The 14,799-nt window shown below is 42.1% G+C and overlaps 1 pseudogene across 1 annotated transcript; it reads right to left on the bottom strand.

Moving 5' to 3' along the window:
• Positions 1–734: 734 nt before the first annotated feature.
• On the bottom strand, positions 735–14,123 carry LOC143635560 (phosphatidylinositol 4-phosphate 5-kinase 7-like; annotated as a pseudogene). The gene is made up of 8 exons (XR_013154081.1): positions 13,118–14,123; positions 12,860–13,027; positions 3,189–3,354; positions 2,989–3,099; positions 2,719–2,906; positions 1,973–2,127; positions 1,719–1,887; positions 735–1,024 (listed from the first exon to the last, which is right to left on the bottom strand). The product of XR_013154081.1 is annotated as a phosphatidylinositol 4-phosphate 5-kinase 7-like (transcript).
• Positions 14,124–14,799: the final 676 nt, after the last annotated feature.

The following is a 14,799-nucleotide window of genomic DNA, read 5'->3' as shown; positions in this document are numbered from 1 at the left end:
TCAACAAAACCATGGAGGTGGTCTCTAATGACAAAAAGGAAAAAAAAAGAATGAGAGATTTGGACTTCCTTACAAGAGACTTCAGTAACCTAAATCCGGTCGACCAAATGCTGATGGAAAAACAAAAGGAACGTATCCGGAAGAGGTTGATCGAAGAAGACCAAGCCGAAGAATAAGAATAATGTTTTTTTTTAGTACTTTAATTTTTTTTTTAGATATTAATGTGTTTTTTTAATTAATGTGTGTTTTTTTTAAATAATTTATGAGTTTTTTTTAATAATACGTTTTTTTAATACATTTATAAAAAAATAAAAAAAAAACCGCTCGCGCCCCCTCTCGCGCCCCTCCACAACAGGGCCCGGGGCGCGAGCACCACAACCAACACCCATCTTATCAAGTTTCTCTCTCTGCCACACGTCACAATATTATTGGCTGGAGCCCCCACTCGTGCCCCCTCTCGCGCCCCCCACACCCCTCAGCCTAAGTGATTAACAATGAGCATAGATAGAGGGGGGGGGGGGGGGGGGGCTATAAAGAGTACATCTTAAACTGTTGTACAAGTGGTTGATGAATTTCAATGAATTGTACAAGACATTGATGTTTTCTCAGACATTTGTTGCTTTCAACCTCAGGCCCCCATACATTTTACCAATTTATTCACTAAATATATAACTATACATTATATAATTTACTACACGTATAACAACATATATACAATACACGTATTTATGATTAACGTGTGGATTAAATATTGGGAGGGAAAACTTTCTCCAGAAAGTTGAAGAAACGTTTAGAGTAAAACTTGGGATCAGCTACGGATATTGACATGGGGTCGTGTCGAAAGGATTTATAAGTGTGCTCGATTTTTTTTCTCATGTTGTGTTCTTGTAGTATGTCAATAATACCGAGATAAAGAACAACATCATAGACTTCAAACAGTTCTGCTTCCGAAGACCATGAAACGCCCTGTGAAACCTTGTGGTTTGCCTGAGCTGGCATGTTTACGCCCAACTGCACTCGTAACCTGGATTTTTATTATTAATATATTAGATTCATTTACTTAAAATCAAGAAATGTTAGATAAGACCCTTTGTTAGTGATGTGTAACTGGTCAAAATAGTCAAGGTCAGGTTAAGTTGGACTGCAAGCACTTCTTTTTCACTTTTTTTTTATAAAGAATTAATGTGTTTGTTATGATTAAAAAAAAATATTATCACAATAAAAATAATAATAATAATTGATACAGAAATTTGACAAAAACAAAACAAAACAAAACAAAACAAAACTTCACTTGTGATATTAACACTGTCCAAACACAATTTACATGTGACTTTTGTAGTCAAAAGGGACAATTTTACAATAGCCAAGGATTGACATAATTTTAAGTAGAGGTGACATGATAATTACGGAATCGGGTTATATTCTATCTCTAGCTAGTCAAAGCGGTTAAGCTATAGGATTTTACCACAAAAGAAACAGGTCAAACAAGTTAATTGTCAACCAAAGTCACTCAAACGTATAGAAAACTAGATTAGTTTGGCAAGAAAATACTTTAGTAATCACTTTAAACACAATAATTATTTGTCGTTTTACTATTTAAAACATAAAGAAGCATGCGGGCTGTCCGACCCGACCCGACCCGATTTGGCCCATTATCGAACCGGCTCATTTATCTACCTCTTCAAAACACTAAGGAACATTTCACACAAATAATATACCTTCCAGTACCAGGAAGAAGAAGATCAACTTCCTTGTCCCCTACAGAGTATGCCTTCAAAGTGCTTCCTCTACTGTGTGGGCCCGGTGTGGTGTTGACCGAACTCGGTTCATGTGTCACTAGTAGAAGTCCCTTTGGAGGAATTGAAAGGTCCATATGACACGTTGAACCTATAAAGATCACATAATATCTATAAATATCGTCTAATCCGAAAAATAGACCATTACAAGCTTAAGAATAATAACAGAAACTCACTATCATCAGCAGGAGTTTTATGAGGCCTGTGGAACGCGTCTGGTGGTACTAAATGAGCCTTCAAATGTTCAGGAGCTCTAAAATGCAATCCAAGAAGAAGACTGTAATCTATAATATGTTGAGATTCTAAAAACTTACAATCCAGATAGATCTGTCTGCAAAAGGTTGATGAGTGTCAACATATGGAAATCATAAGCAAGATAGCTGTTACATAACTAACTTTAGGCTAGTAAATGAACCGAGCAAACACGAAAGAAGCATGTTCGTGTTTGTTCGTTTCACTTTAACTAAACAGATAATCGAACACGTACAAAAATGAACAGAGTTTTCTTGTTTATTACGAATATGAACATGTTCATGTTCTTTTATGTTCATTCTTTAACAGTATAAAAGAATGGTTCACGATCGTATACGAACGAACATCACTGAACAAAGATGAACGAACATAATTGAGCTAAAACTAGTTAAAAGTAATGTGAAGAAAAATGTGTGGGCCTAAAAAGTTATAATAATTATACTAATTTGTAATGGGCCAAAAAAATTAAAATGAGTAAATTGACGGAAACGAAAACAAACGAACTTAAACAAACATAAAGTAACGAACATAACTGAACGGACTAGGCATGTGTTCATGTTCCTTCATTTAACTAAATGAGCAAATTCTGTTGTTCATGTTTGTTCGTTAAACAAACCTCCAGCAAACTGTTCACTGAACGTTCAACTCATTTACATGCTATCTGACTTACTTGAAAAGTGCATCACGAAGTGACTTGTCCATATGAAAATCATAAGCAAGATCGAGGTCTTTTAATGTGGTACTCTCTTTTATGTGATCTTCATTTGTACTTCTTCCTTGATGAGAACCCTTTAAATCATATCGACGGTGTATACGCAGTTCTGTGTAAAACATATTTCCCATGACCACAAACTGTACCTAAAATGAGAACAAAACAAAATGAATTATAGTGATTATTGATTATTATAACGTAAGGTAAACAAGAATAAGTGGATAACACCTTCGTTCCACCTCTCAGTGTTATTTCATGGAGGCCGTAAAACTTAGTGATCAGAGTGTTATCATGTGCCTGCACATATTTGTAATAGCTAGGAAGCATCTTCAGTAAAACCTAGCATTCATCATAGAACACTTATTAAAGATTTATTCTTTTTGTTCAGAAACAAAAATGCACAATTATGTAGATTCAAAATTCAAAACCTTGAGCTCGGATGTTCTTAAGGTTTTAATCACAAACCGGTCATCCTGAGAAAGATAGAAAATACTGCCACTTTTTCCTGGAGAAGAAAGCTCTCTTAGACCATCATCTCCACATATAGACATCATATAATCTGCAGCATCTAACTTGAATAACTCCCTCAAATTCCTGATAAAATAATACATCAAGTTGATTACGATTTCAGAAGCATCAATGTAGCATAGACTATAGTAATGTACATACAAATCCCAACATATATTCATCAAACACAAATTGTGACACTCCTCACCCGAGATACCTTTGTTATATAACTACAAGGCACCCCGAATAAGAGAAAAAATCATAAATAGATCTCATTAACCAAGTGAACATCATTTACTTAAGAAGATTTGATCATTGAAAGTGGACGCTTGAATTTACATAACATATCTGTCACAAGCAGTCGATGCAATCTTACCATGTGTTACAAGTTCTGTATCATAACTCACTTTCATTATTGGTCTAATTGCTTAGAGAGTATATGTGACACCCGGTAAATTCCCAATCCCTTAAACCAAGTAATCAACCTAAATATTAGGTAATTATGTTATATGCGCCTTGCGCGAGCGCGCTATGTTAGAATCAGCGCGTGCATTTGTTATGTGCGCCCTGCGCGAGCGCGCTATGTTAGAATCAGCGCGTGCATTTGTTATGTGCGCCCTGCGCGAGCGCACCATGTTAAGAACCAGCGTGGGCATATGTTATATGCGCCATGCGCGAATGTTTTGGCTTTATGTTTTCATATACCTTAACGTTATGTTGTCTAATGGGTTAACCATCCCGCATGATGCTAAGGCGGGTGCATCCTAAATCGTTTATGCGCGTGCGGAAGGGAACTAACCTCCCCGCATGGCGGGAACATTGAGAGCTAGTTTGTCTGAAGCTCCAAGATGGAATTGACTTCAACATAACTGATCACTATGTTGAAATGCCAAGACCACCTGGAGAATCTACAAATGAAACTCAATGTCCCTAACTGCGAGAAGGTTACGTGCCTACCCGCAGCAAAGAAATGTCCTTCACGCAGAAAGCTATGCGCACAAAGTGATACGCACAGAACACTGTCTATTCTCCAGACGTAAGGAGATTACTCCCGCCCAAAAGGAAACAGTAGCGTGTTTCAGAGATTTTCCACTTTTTACTGTACACTGACAAAAGTACCTGAAAAAGCACACTGTAACATGAAAAGTCAACTGTCAGCCACCCTATTCTCACCAACCCCAGACCTACATGTCCTGACCAAATCAAATCAAAATCTTTTATCCACTACTCCACTTTTAAATAAATAATAATAATTTCCATACTTTATCATCATTACACCTAGATATGAAAAGATTACAATCCCCTAAAGCAAGGGATTGTGTTCCCTTGAGTTTGACTATAAATATGTAACCTAAGTTATCACCCAAACACACTTCAAACTTCTCTCTTAAGAACTGCAAACTTGCACTAATCATCTCCCAAGCATCCGACCCTGTTACTAGACCTTCAATTCAAAGGCCAACACCAAGAAAACCCGAATCTCGATTAATCCCTTAACAAGAACCACAGGTGAGTCTCACAGCCCCTATTTTCACTGTTCACTATTTTTAAACTGTTTTCGGGGCGAGGGACACGTACTTAAATAATGTTTTATCATTGTATACTTACAAGCTATGCAAGCGATTATGTGTTTAAGTTATGTTTCATGATGAGCAATGCGAACGGTTATCTATGGTTTTTTTTTCGATGTTAGTGCACCAGATTCGAGTAAGTGATCACTTTACCATTGGAACTCTAAGGATAGGGACTGCTGGTTTGATCCGCCCACTCGTAGGGGTCGCACCTCTTACACAGACGAGTGCCTAGTATGGTCATGGGGCAGTACTATGGGTTTGAGCCCGCTCGTAGAGGTCGCTCCTCTTACGCAGACGAGCGCCTTGTTTTCCGGCACAACGTCTGCGCGTAACCCGCGGGACGGTATTATTCGCTCGTAGTGGCAGCGCCACTTACACAGACGAGCACGGTTTTTCAGATGTGTCCGCGCGTAACCCGCGGGACGGTATTATTCGCTCGTAGTGGCAGCGCCACTTACACAGACGAGCACGGTTTTTCAGATGTGTCCGCGCGTAACCCGCGGGACGGTATTACTTGTTTCGCTCGTAGTGGCAGCGCCACTTACACAGACGAGCACAGTTCCCAGAAATGTTCGCGCGTAAACCGCGGAACGATTTTTATCAGATTATGTTAACTGTTTTACTAAGCATGTGTTTCAATGATGCTATTATGTTTATGACGCGATACGATTTATCAAGTTACTAAAACTTGTGAACTCACTCAGTTTATACTGATTCAAATGTTTTACGTGTCTTTCAGGAGATAACTAGGTAGCGCATGGAGTCACACTTAGAGCACCTCACGCTGAACATCTAAAACTAGCTTTTTGGAAGATTTTAGTTATATCCCTTTGATGCGCATGGTTGTTCCCGCCGCGCAAGGGGATATGACGTGGAAATCTTCAACAGTTTTTATACTTGGATGTTTTATGTAATTTTTAAACAATGTAATGTATTTGTATTAAACATTTCATGCACAATGAAAATCTTTGAATGTTTGCAATGGCCCGTGCTTAATTATCAATCCCCACTCGCGCGCGCCCGGCTGTTTCCGCCGCTCAGGGCCGGGTGTGACAGATTGGTATCAGAGCACTGGTTATAGCGAACTAGGAAAAGAAGTTTTAACCTAGACTATAACCGTTGGGGAATCGCATGAAATATTTTTTTTCAAAGAAAATATTTTCAAAAGAAACTATACACACACTTAGGAACACGGGTCACACAGTGTCTAGTGAATAAAGATAAAGAACATTACGTGCTCAGAGTACATGCGCTAAGTTTAATATATTTTCACTCTTTTAAAGCGAGAATGCCTCCAACCAGAGCCAAGGGAATTACCATGACACCCGAGGAACTCGCGGAAATAATCGCGCAGGCGATTGCGACACATGAGGCCAGCAAGGCCGAATCAAGTCAGGGTCGTCAGAACGAGACCCCAGAACCCGATTCAGGAGCCTTGGACAAAGGGTGCTCCTATAAGACATTTATGGCCTGTAGGCCTTGGCCATTCAAGGGTACCGAAGGGGCCATTGGGCTCTACAACTGGATTGACAAGATGGAGACAGTTCTCTCCATTAGCAGATGTAGTGAGAACCAGAAGGTTCTTTACGCGACATGCATGTTCCAAGAAGCAGCTTCGTCTTGGTGGAAACTTCAAGTGAAGACTTTGGGGCGAGAAGTTGCTCTTCACAAGACCTGGGAAGAACTGAAGGAAATGATGATGAGAAAGTTCTGCTCTTGCGCAGAAATCCAGAGTCTGCAGCAGGAATTCTGGAACCACACCATGGTAGGAACGGATATCGACGCCTACAACAACCGGTTCAACGAGCTTTGCCAGTTGGTACCAGACATGGCAAACACGGAGGAAAAGAAGATCGAGAGGTATATCTTTGGGTTACCTCCTGTTGTTAGGGTTCCGCTCAACGCCGCAGCGCCTCCAACCTTTGATGAAGCGGTAGCGCGGGCCATCACCCTTACAAGGGATACGGTCCGTGCGGGTATGTTGACTACGCGCGGAAACGAGCAGCGAACCTCTGACTCCAAGAGGAAATGGAACTCTCACCACCGAGGGTCCGACTCCAAGCAGCCACCGTTCAAGAAGCAGGAAAGCGCAAGGGTTTACGCGATCCAAGCCGCGGAGCCATCAAGGAAAGGATACAGTGGGCCTTACCCATGGTGCAACAAATGCAAGTTTCACCACGAGGGTGAATGCGCGAGCGTCACGTGCGCCAAATGTAACAGGTCAGGGCACAAGACGGTGAATTGCCGTGCTAAAGAAGCTGGAGCCAATGACAACTGCTACGCATGCGGAAAGCCAGGACATTTCAGTCGGGATTGCCCGCAAAGGGGAAACCAAGCTCGCGGGAGAGCTTTTGTGATCGGCGCGGGTGAAGCTAAAGAAGAGCCGAATGTGGTAACCGGTACGTTTTTGCTTAACGGCCATTTTGCATCTGTCTTATTTGATACTGGCGCTGACCTAAGTTTTATATCTGCTGAGTTTAAAAACTCCCTAGGCTTAGCAACCAGTAGGCTAGACACGCCTTATACTATAGAACTAGCCAATGGAAGGCAGTTATGCGCGAACGAAAGAACTGAACAATGTGTTATAGTCATGGGAGGTCACGGGTTCAATATTAACTTGTTGCCAATAGACTTGGGAAGTTTTGACATCGTGGTAGGTATGGATTGGTTAGTCGAGAACCGCGCGGAAGTTATTTGCCATGAGAAGCAGGTTCGGATCGCACTGTTGAACGAAGAAACCTTGGTAATTCAAGGGGAAAGAAGGGGAGTTGCGACAAAACTGATTTCGTGCCTAAAGGCGCGCAAGTGCCTAAGGAAAGGGTGCTACGCCTTCCTGGCGCATGTCGTAGAGAAGAAAGGAGATGAGCGAAGAATTGAAGACTTACCAGTAGTGCGCGAATTTCCAGAAGTTTTTCCTGAAGATTTGCCCGGATTGCCGCAGCCGCGACAAGTAGAATTTCGTATTGATTTAGTCCCAGGAGCTGCGCCAGTAGCTCGAGCGCCTTATCGATTAGCTCCATCTGAGATGCAAGAGCTATCCAATCAGTTACAGGAACTATTGGATAAGGGTTTCATACGCCCAAGCTTCTCACCTTGGGGAGCTCCAGTACTGTTTGTTAAGAAGAAGGATGGTTCGTTCAGAATGTGTATTGACTATAGGGAGCTGAACAAGCTGACAGTCAAGAATCGGTACCCCTTACCGAGGATTGACGACTTATTTGACCAGTTGCAGGGATCCAGTTATTATTCGAAGATAGATCTACGGTCAGGATATCACCAACTTAGGGTCCATGAGGAAGATGTGCCGAAAACAGCCTTCTGAACTAGATACGGCCATTATGAGTTCTTAGTGATGCCTTTCGGGCTAACTAATGCGCCGGCTGTATTCATGGATCTGATGAACCGCGTGTGCAAACCATACTTGGACAAGTTTGTGATTGTGTTTATAGATGATATTCTGATTTACTCTCGGACCAAGGCCGAGCATGAGCAACACCTGAGATTGATTTTGGAATTGTTGAGGAAAGAAAAGTTGTATGCGAAGTTTTCCAAGTGCGAGTTTTGGCTTAGAGAAGTTCACTTTCTTGGTCACGTTGTAAACAAGAAAGGAATACACGTTGATCCTTCCAAAGTCAAGGCCATCGAAGACTGGGAAGCGCCAAAAACCCCAACTGAGGTGAGGCAATTCCTAGGACTAGCTGGCTACTATCGACGCTTCATTGAGAACTTCTCCAAGATAGCTCTACCCCTGACCGCGCTAACTCAGAAAGACAAGAAGTTTGTTTGGGGCGAAAATCAGGAAACAGCATTTCAAATGTTAAAACAGAAGTTATGTAGTGCGCCAATTCTGTCTCTGCCCGAGGGGACGGATAACATCGTCGTTTACTGCGACGCTTCACATCAGGGACTCGGATGTGTCCTTATGCAGCGAGACAAAGTCATAGCGTATGCCTCGCGCCAACTCAAGACCAATGAAAAGAACTACACAACGCATGATCTGGAACTTGGAGCGGTTGTCTTCGCGCTAAAGATTTGGCGCCATTACCTCTATGGTACAAAGTGTATAATCTTTACGGATCACAAGAGCCTTCAACATATATTTGATCAAAAGGATTTAAACATGAGGCAACGAAGATGGGTGGAGTTGTTGAATGATTATGATTGTGAAATTAAGTACCACCCTGGAAAGGCGAATGTAGTAGCAGACGCGCTAAGTAGGAAGGAGCGAATAAAAACGCTACGAGTCAAGGCCCTAAGGTTGACCATTCACACAGATCTCTCTACCCGCATCTGAGACGCTCAGCAAGAAGCCTTGAAACCAGAGTTTGTTAAAAACGAATCCCTTGGAGGTATGATTAAGAATTTGGAGATCAAAGAGAACGACACTCGATATTTTGCTAACCGCATATGGGTCCCTCTCAAGGGAGGATTGCGCGAGCAAGTATTAAACGAAGCTCACAAGACGCGGTATTCCGTACATCCTGGCGCAGACAAGATGTACCAAGATGTTAAAACGCTGTATTGGTGGCCCAATCTTAAAGGCGCCATCGCAACGTATGTCAGTAAATGCCTGACGTGTTCGAAGGTGAAGGCTGAATACCAGAAACCATCAGGGTTGCTTCAGCAGCCAGAAATTCCCATGTGGAAGTGGGAACAAATCTCTATGGACTTCATCACCAAACTGCCAAGGACACCTGGGGGTTACGACACGATCTGGGTTATTGTGGATCGGCTAACTAAGTCAGCGCACTTCCTGCCGATCAAGGAAACCGATAAGATGGAAAAGTTTGCCCGATTGTATATTCGAGAAGTAGTTTCAAAACATGGAGTCCCAGTGTCCATCATTTCTGATAGAGATAGTCGGTTCACATCAAGGTTTTGGAGATCGTTACAAGGAGCTCTAGGTACTCGCCTTGATATGAGTACAGCTTATCATCCTCAAACGGATGGGCAAAGCGAGCGAACAATCCAGACATTGGAAGATATGCTACGCGCGTGCGCGATCGATTTCGGAGGTAGCTGGGATACTCATCTCCCATTGGTTGAATTTTCTTACAACAACAGCTATCACACAAGCCTCAAGGCTGCGCCGTTTGAAGCTTTGTATGGGCGCAAGTGTAGATCCCCACTGTGCTGGGCTGAAGTGGGTGACAAGCAAATGACTGGTCCAGAATTGATCCAAGAAACAACAGATAAGATTTTTCAGATACGGGATCGCCTTAAGACAGCGCGCGACAGACAGAAGAGCTACGCAGATGTGCGAAGGAAACCGTTGGAGTTTCAAGTAGGGGATAGAGTACTTTTGAAAGTCTCTCCATGGAAAGGAGTCCCCCGTTTCGGCAAGCGAGGAAAGTTGAATCCGCGCTACATTGGACCATTTGAGATCCTGGAAAGGATCGGTCCGGTTGCTTATAAACTCCGTTTACCCGCCGAACTCAGTGGAGTTCATGATACGTTTCATGTGTCCAACCTCAAAAAGTGCTTATCTGACGAAACGTTGATTTTGCCGTTGGAAGAGATTCACATCGACAAGCAGCTGCACTTCGTAGAAGAACCTATAGCAGTAACCGGTTGGAAAGAACAAAAGTTACGCAGAAGCAGAATCAAGTTAGTAAAGGTTCAATGGAACTCGAGGCGTGGGCCTGAATTCACTTGGGAAAGAGAAGACCAGATGCGCATGAAATACCCACACCTCTTTCAGAGCATGGCTTCTGCCAGCAACGTCTCCTAAATTTCGGGACGAAATTCGCTTAACAGGGGGAGAATGTGACACCCGGTAAATTCCCAATCCCTTAAACCAAGTAATCAACCTAAATATTAGGTAATTATGTTATATGCGCCTTGCGCGAGCGCGCTATGTTAGAATCAGCGCGTGCATTTGTTATGTGCGCCCTGCGCGAGCGCGCTATGTTAGAATCAGCGCGTGCATTTGTTATGTGCGCCCTACGCGAGCGCACCATGTTAAGAACCAGCGTGGGCATATGTTATATGCGCCATGCGCGAATGTTTTGGCTTTATGTTTTCATATACCTTAACGTTATGTTGTCTAATGGGTTAACCATCCCGCATGATGCTAAGGCGGGTGCATCCTAAATCGTTTATGCGCGTGCGGAAGGGAACTAACCTCCCCGCATGGCGGGAACATTGAGAGCTAGTTTGTCTGAAGCTCCAAGATGGAATTGACTTCAACATAACTGATCACTATGTTGAAATGCCAAGACCACCTGGAGAATCTACAAATGAAACTCAATGTCCCTAACTGCGAGAAGGTTACGTGCCTACCCGCAGCAAAGAAATGTCCTTCACGCAGAAAGCTATGCGCACAAAGTGATACGCACAGAACACTGTCTATTCTCCAGACGTAAGGAGATTACTCCCGCCCAAAAGGAAACAGTAGCGTGTTTCAGAGATTTTCCACTTTTTACTGTACACTGACAAAAGTACCTGAAAAAGCACACTGTAACATGAAAAGTCAACTGTCAGCCACCCTATTCTCACCAACCCCAGACCTACATGTCCTGACCAAATCAAATCAAAATCTTTTATCCACTACTCCACTTTTAAATAAATAATAATAATTTCCATACTTTATCATCATTACACCTAGATATGAAAAGATTACAATCCCCTAAAGCAAGGGATTGTGTTCCCTTGAGTTTGACTATAAATATGTAACCTAAGTTATCACCCAAACACACTTCAAACTTCTCTCTTAAGAACTGCAAACTTGCACTAATCATCTCCCAAGCATCCGACCCTGTTACTAGACCTTCAATTCAAAGGCCAACACCAAGAAAACCCGAATCTCGATTAATCCCTTAACAAGAACCACAGGTGAGTCTCACAGCCCCTATTTTCACTGTTCACTATTTTTAAACTGTTTTCGGGGCGAGGGACACGTACTTAAATAATGTTTTATCATTGTATACTTACAAGCTATGCAAGCGATTATGTGTTTAAGTTATGTTTCATGATGAGCAATGCGAACGGTTATCTATGGTTTTTTTTTCGATGTTAGTGCACCAGATTCGAGTAAGTGATCACTTTACCATTGGAACTCTAAGGATAGGGACTGCTGGTTTGATCCGCCCACTCGTAGGGGTCGCACCTCTTACACAGACGAGTGCCTAGTATGGTCATGGGGCAGTACTATGGGTTTGAGCCCGCTCGTAGAGGTCGCTCCTCTTACGCAGACGAGCGCCTTGTTTTCCGGCACAACGTCTGCGCGTAACCCGCGGGACGGTATTATTCGCTCGTAGTGGCAGCGCCACTTACACAGACGAGCACGGTTTTTCAGATGTGTCCGCGCGTAACCCGCGGGACGGTATTATTCGCTCGTAGTGGCAGCGCCACTTACACAGACGAGCACGGTTTTTCAGATGTGTCCGCGCGTAACCCGCGGGACGGTATTACTTGTTTCGCTCGTAGTGGCAGCGCCACTTACACAGACGAGCACAGTTCCCAGAAATGTTCGCGCGTAAACCACGGAACGATTTTTATCAGATTATGTTAACTGTTTTACTAAGCATGTGTTTCAATGATGCTATTATGTTTATGACGCGATACGATTTATCAAGTTACTAAAACTTGTGAACTCACTCAGTTTATACTGATTCAAATGTTTTACGTGTCTTTCAGGAGATAACTAGGTAGCGCATGGAGTCACACTTAGAGCACCTCACGCTGAACATCTAAAACTAGCTTTTTGGAAGATTTTAGTTATATCCCTTTGATGCGCATGGTTGTTCCCGCCGCGCAAGGGGATATGACGTGGAAATCTTCAACAGTTTTTATACTTGGATGTTTTATGTAATTTTTAAACAATGTAATGTATTTGTATTAAACATTTCATGCACAATGAAAATCTTTGAATGTTTGCAATGGCCCGTGCTTAATTATCAATCCCCACTCGCGCGCGCCCGGCTGTTTCCGCCGCTCAGGGCCGGGTGTGACAGTATAACCATATGTCCTCCAAGTAAGAAGTAAAGACACAAAAAACACAGCCAGAAAACAAATACCTGAAGACCATAGGACAATAATCTTTCCAAAAGAAATCGATTGAAGAGTGTGAAGGTGTCAGTTGTGAACCTTTCCTAGAGAAATACATCCTTAATCTTGCACGTTCTCCAAAATCAGAATGTCTCACTTCACGTAGAGGAACTGGTGTAATTTTGCCAACAGTGTACCTATAAATCCAGTCCCACAACACAAGTTTAGAATATATTAGAAAGTAAAACCACATTTTAGAATCATATGCCTTCATGATTATTCATTACCTGATACCGAGTTGTAGATTAAGCATAAGATAATAGCTTTTATGGCCTCCAAAAATATCGGCAGATGGCTTCTTTTTCATCTCCTTCATTTGAAACTTACGTTGTTCCCTCTTATACGACGATCCATCATAACTTTTACGTGTTTCTGTAATCAAAACCCCTTGTACATATTCCCTTTCACAAACAATATTATCATCTCCTTCAGTTTCACCTTCATCTGATAATATTTCAGTACTATTATCAAATGTAGAATTGCCAACACTACCATCTTCATCCAATGACACTCTTTTGCTTGATACTCGCCCCGAATCTCTGAAGAATCCAATATTAATCTTCTTAGACAAAGTCCGTCTCATATCCTTAAACCTCTCTGACTTAAAAGGAGAACTTGGAGACTTTTTGACTAATCTTCTAGAAGACTCGGACCTAGTTCCTGCAGGATAGAACATTCCTTGTCCATTCTTGAGGTCCTTGGTCCACACCCCAAAATAATAACTACCATCTGCAAACCTATAAACACCCGACCCGTGTCTATAGCCGTTTAACCAATAACCATCATACAAATCACCATTCAACCATTTCATCACACCTCTACCGCACATCGATCCAGCTTTCCAGTTACCTATATACATATTTCCATTACACCAAGCATATTTAACATTACCGTCATGCACTCCCTCTTTCCAACAACCATCATAAACATCAGAATTACTATATTGCTTTCTTCCGAGTCCATGCTTATTATTCAACCTCCATGTCCTATGTATATAGACCCGTCTCGACTGGTCAAGTTGCCAAAACCATCAAGGTATCCACCAGAGAAATCACCTTCATAACTTGCTCCGGATGACCATGTGATCCATCCTTTTCCTGTCATTTTACCTTGTTCCCAACATCCCTCATAAACCGTACCATCTGACTATGTGTACCTACCTTTGCCATGCGGAATCATTCCCTTGACATCACCAAAGTAAACATCACCATTTAAAACGATTTCGGCAGTCATCCTTAAAGCCTGAGAGATATATGTGTCGAAGCATGAAATGAATCTGACCTGATCCATGACGATGTTTCCACGGATTTTCGAGATGAACGAACCACGTCTTGATCTTCTCCTCCGGTTGCTTGAGACCTGCAATGGTTTTTCGGGGGTGTGGAGGTGACTGCTAAGAAATCTCAAAGATCTCTTGTTTACAGACACAAAAAGTGGGGGTGACTCTTATTGAGCATGACCCCCTAATAAGGAGGTGGAGACCTCCTTATATAGAGAGCCTCATGGCCACCATCATGGTACCCTAATGGGCCTAGCCCAGTTAGGGTTACCTCCACAAAACCCCCTCAGCCCAATAACATTGTATTAGTCCATATAATAAAATAAGCCAAACATAATAAATTTAGGGTCGTAAAACCGGGTTTAGTACCATACCCCTACAATATGCACAGCAAATTCTTAAATCAGGATGATGTTGACTTATCAAATAGCATAACATAAAGATATTGTATTATATTCTGTCAAACTAATAAGGTGTGCACATTTGATAAAAGAATATACTATAATCTGACACACAGTAAGTAAGACAGCTAATTATGAATATATTCTTCCAGCATGCATGTTTATCCAAAGTAGAATTCAGGAGATATACGCTATACAAATCATTCCAATCCGTTGAATATTGACCAAT

This window comes from Bidens hawaiensis, unplaced genomic scaffold (assembly GCF_021521415.1).
Source record: "Bidens hawaiensis isolate Kalapana, Puna unplaced genomic scaffold, B.hawaiensis_p1.1 tig00000536_1, whole genome shotgun sequence".
Taxonomy (NCBI): Eukaryota; Viridiplantae; Streptophyta; class Magnoliopsida; order Asterales; family Asteraceae; genus Bidens; species Bidens hawaiensis.
The sequence above is the reverse complement of the archived record's forward strand: the minus strand, read 5'-3'. Positions and strand labels throughout refer to the sequence as shown.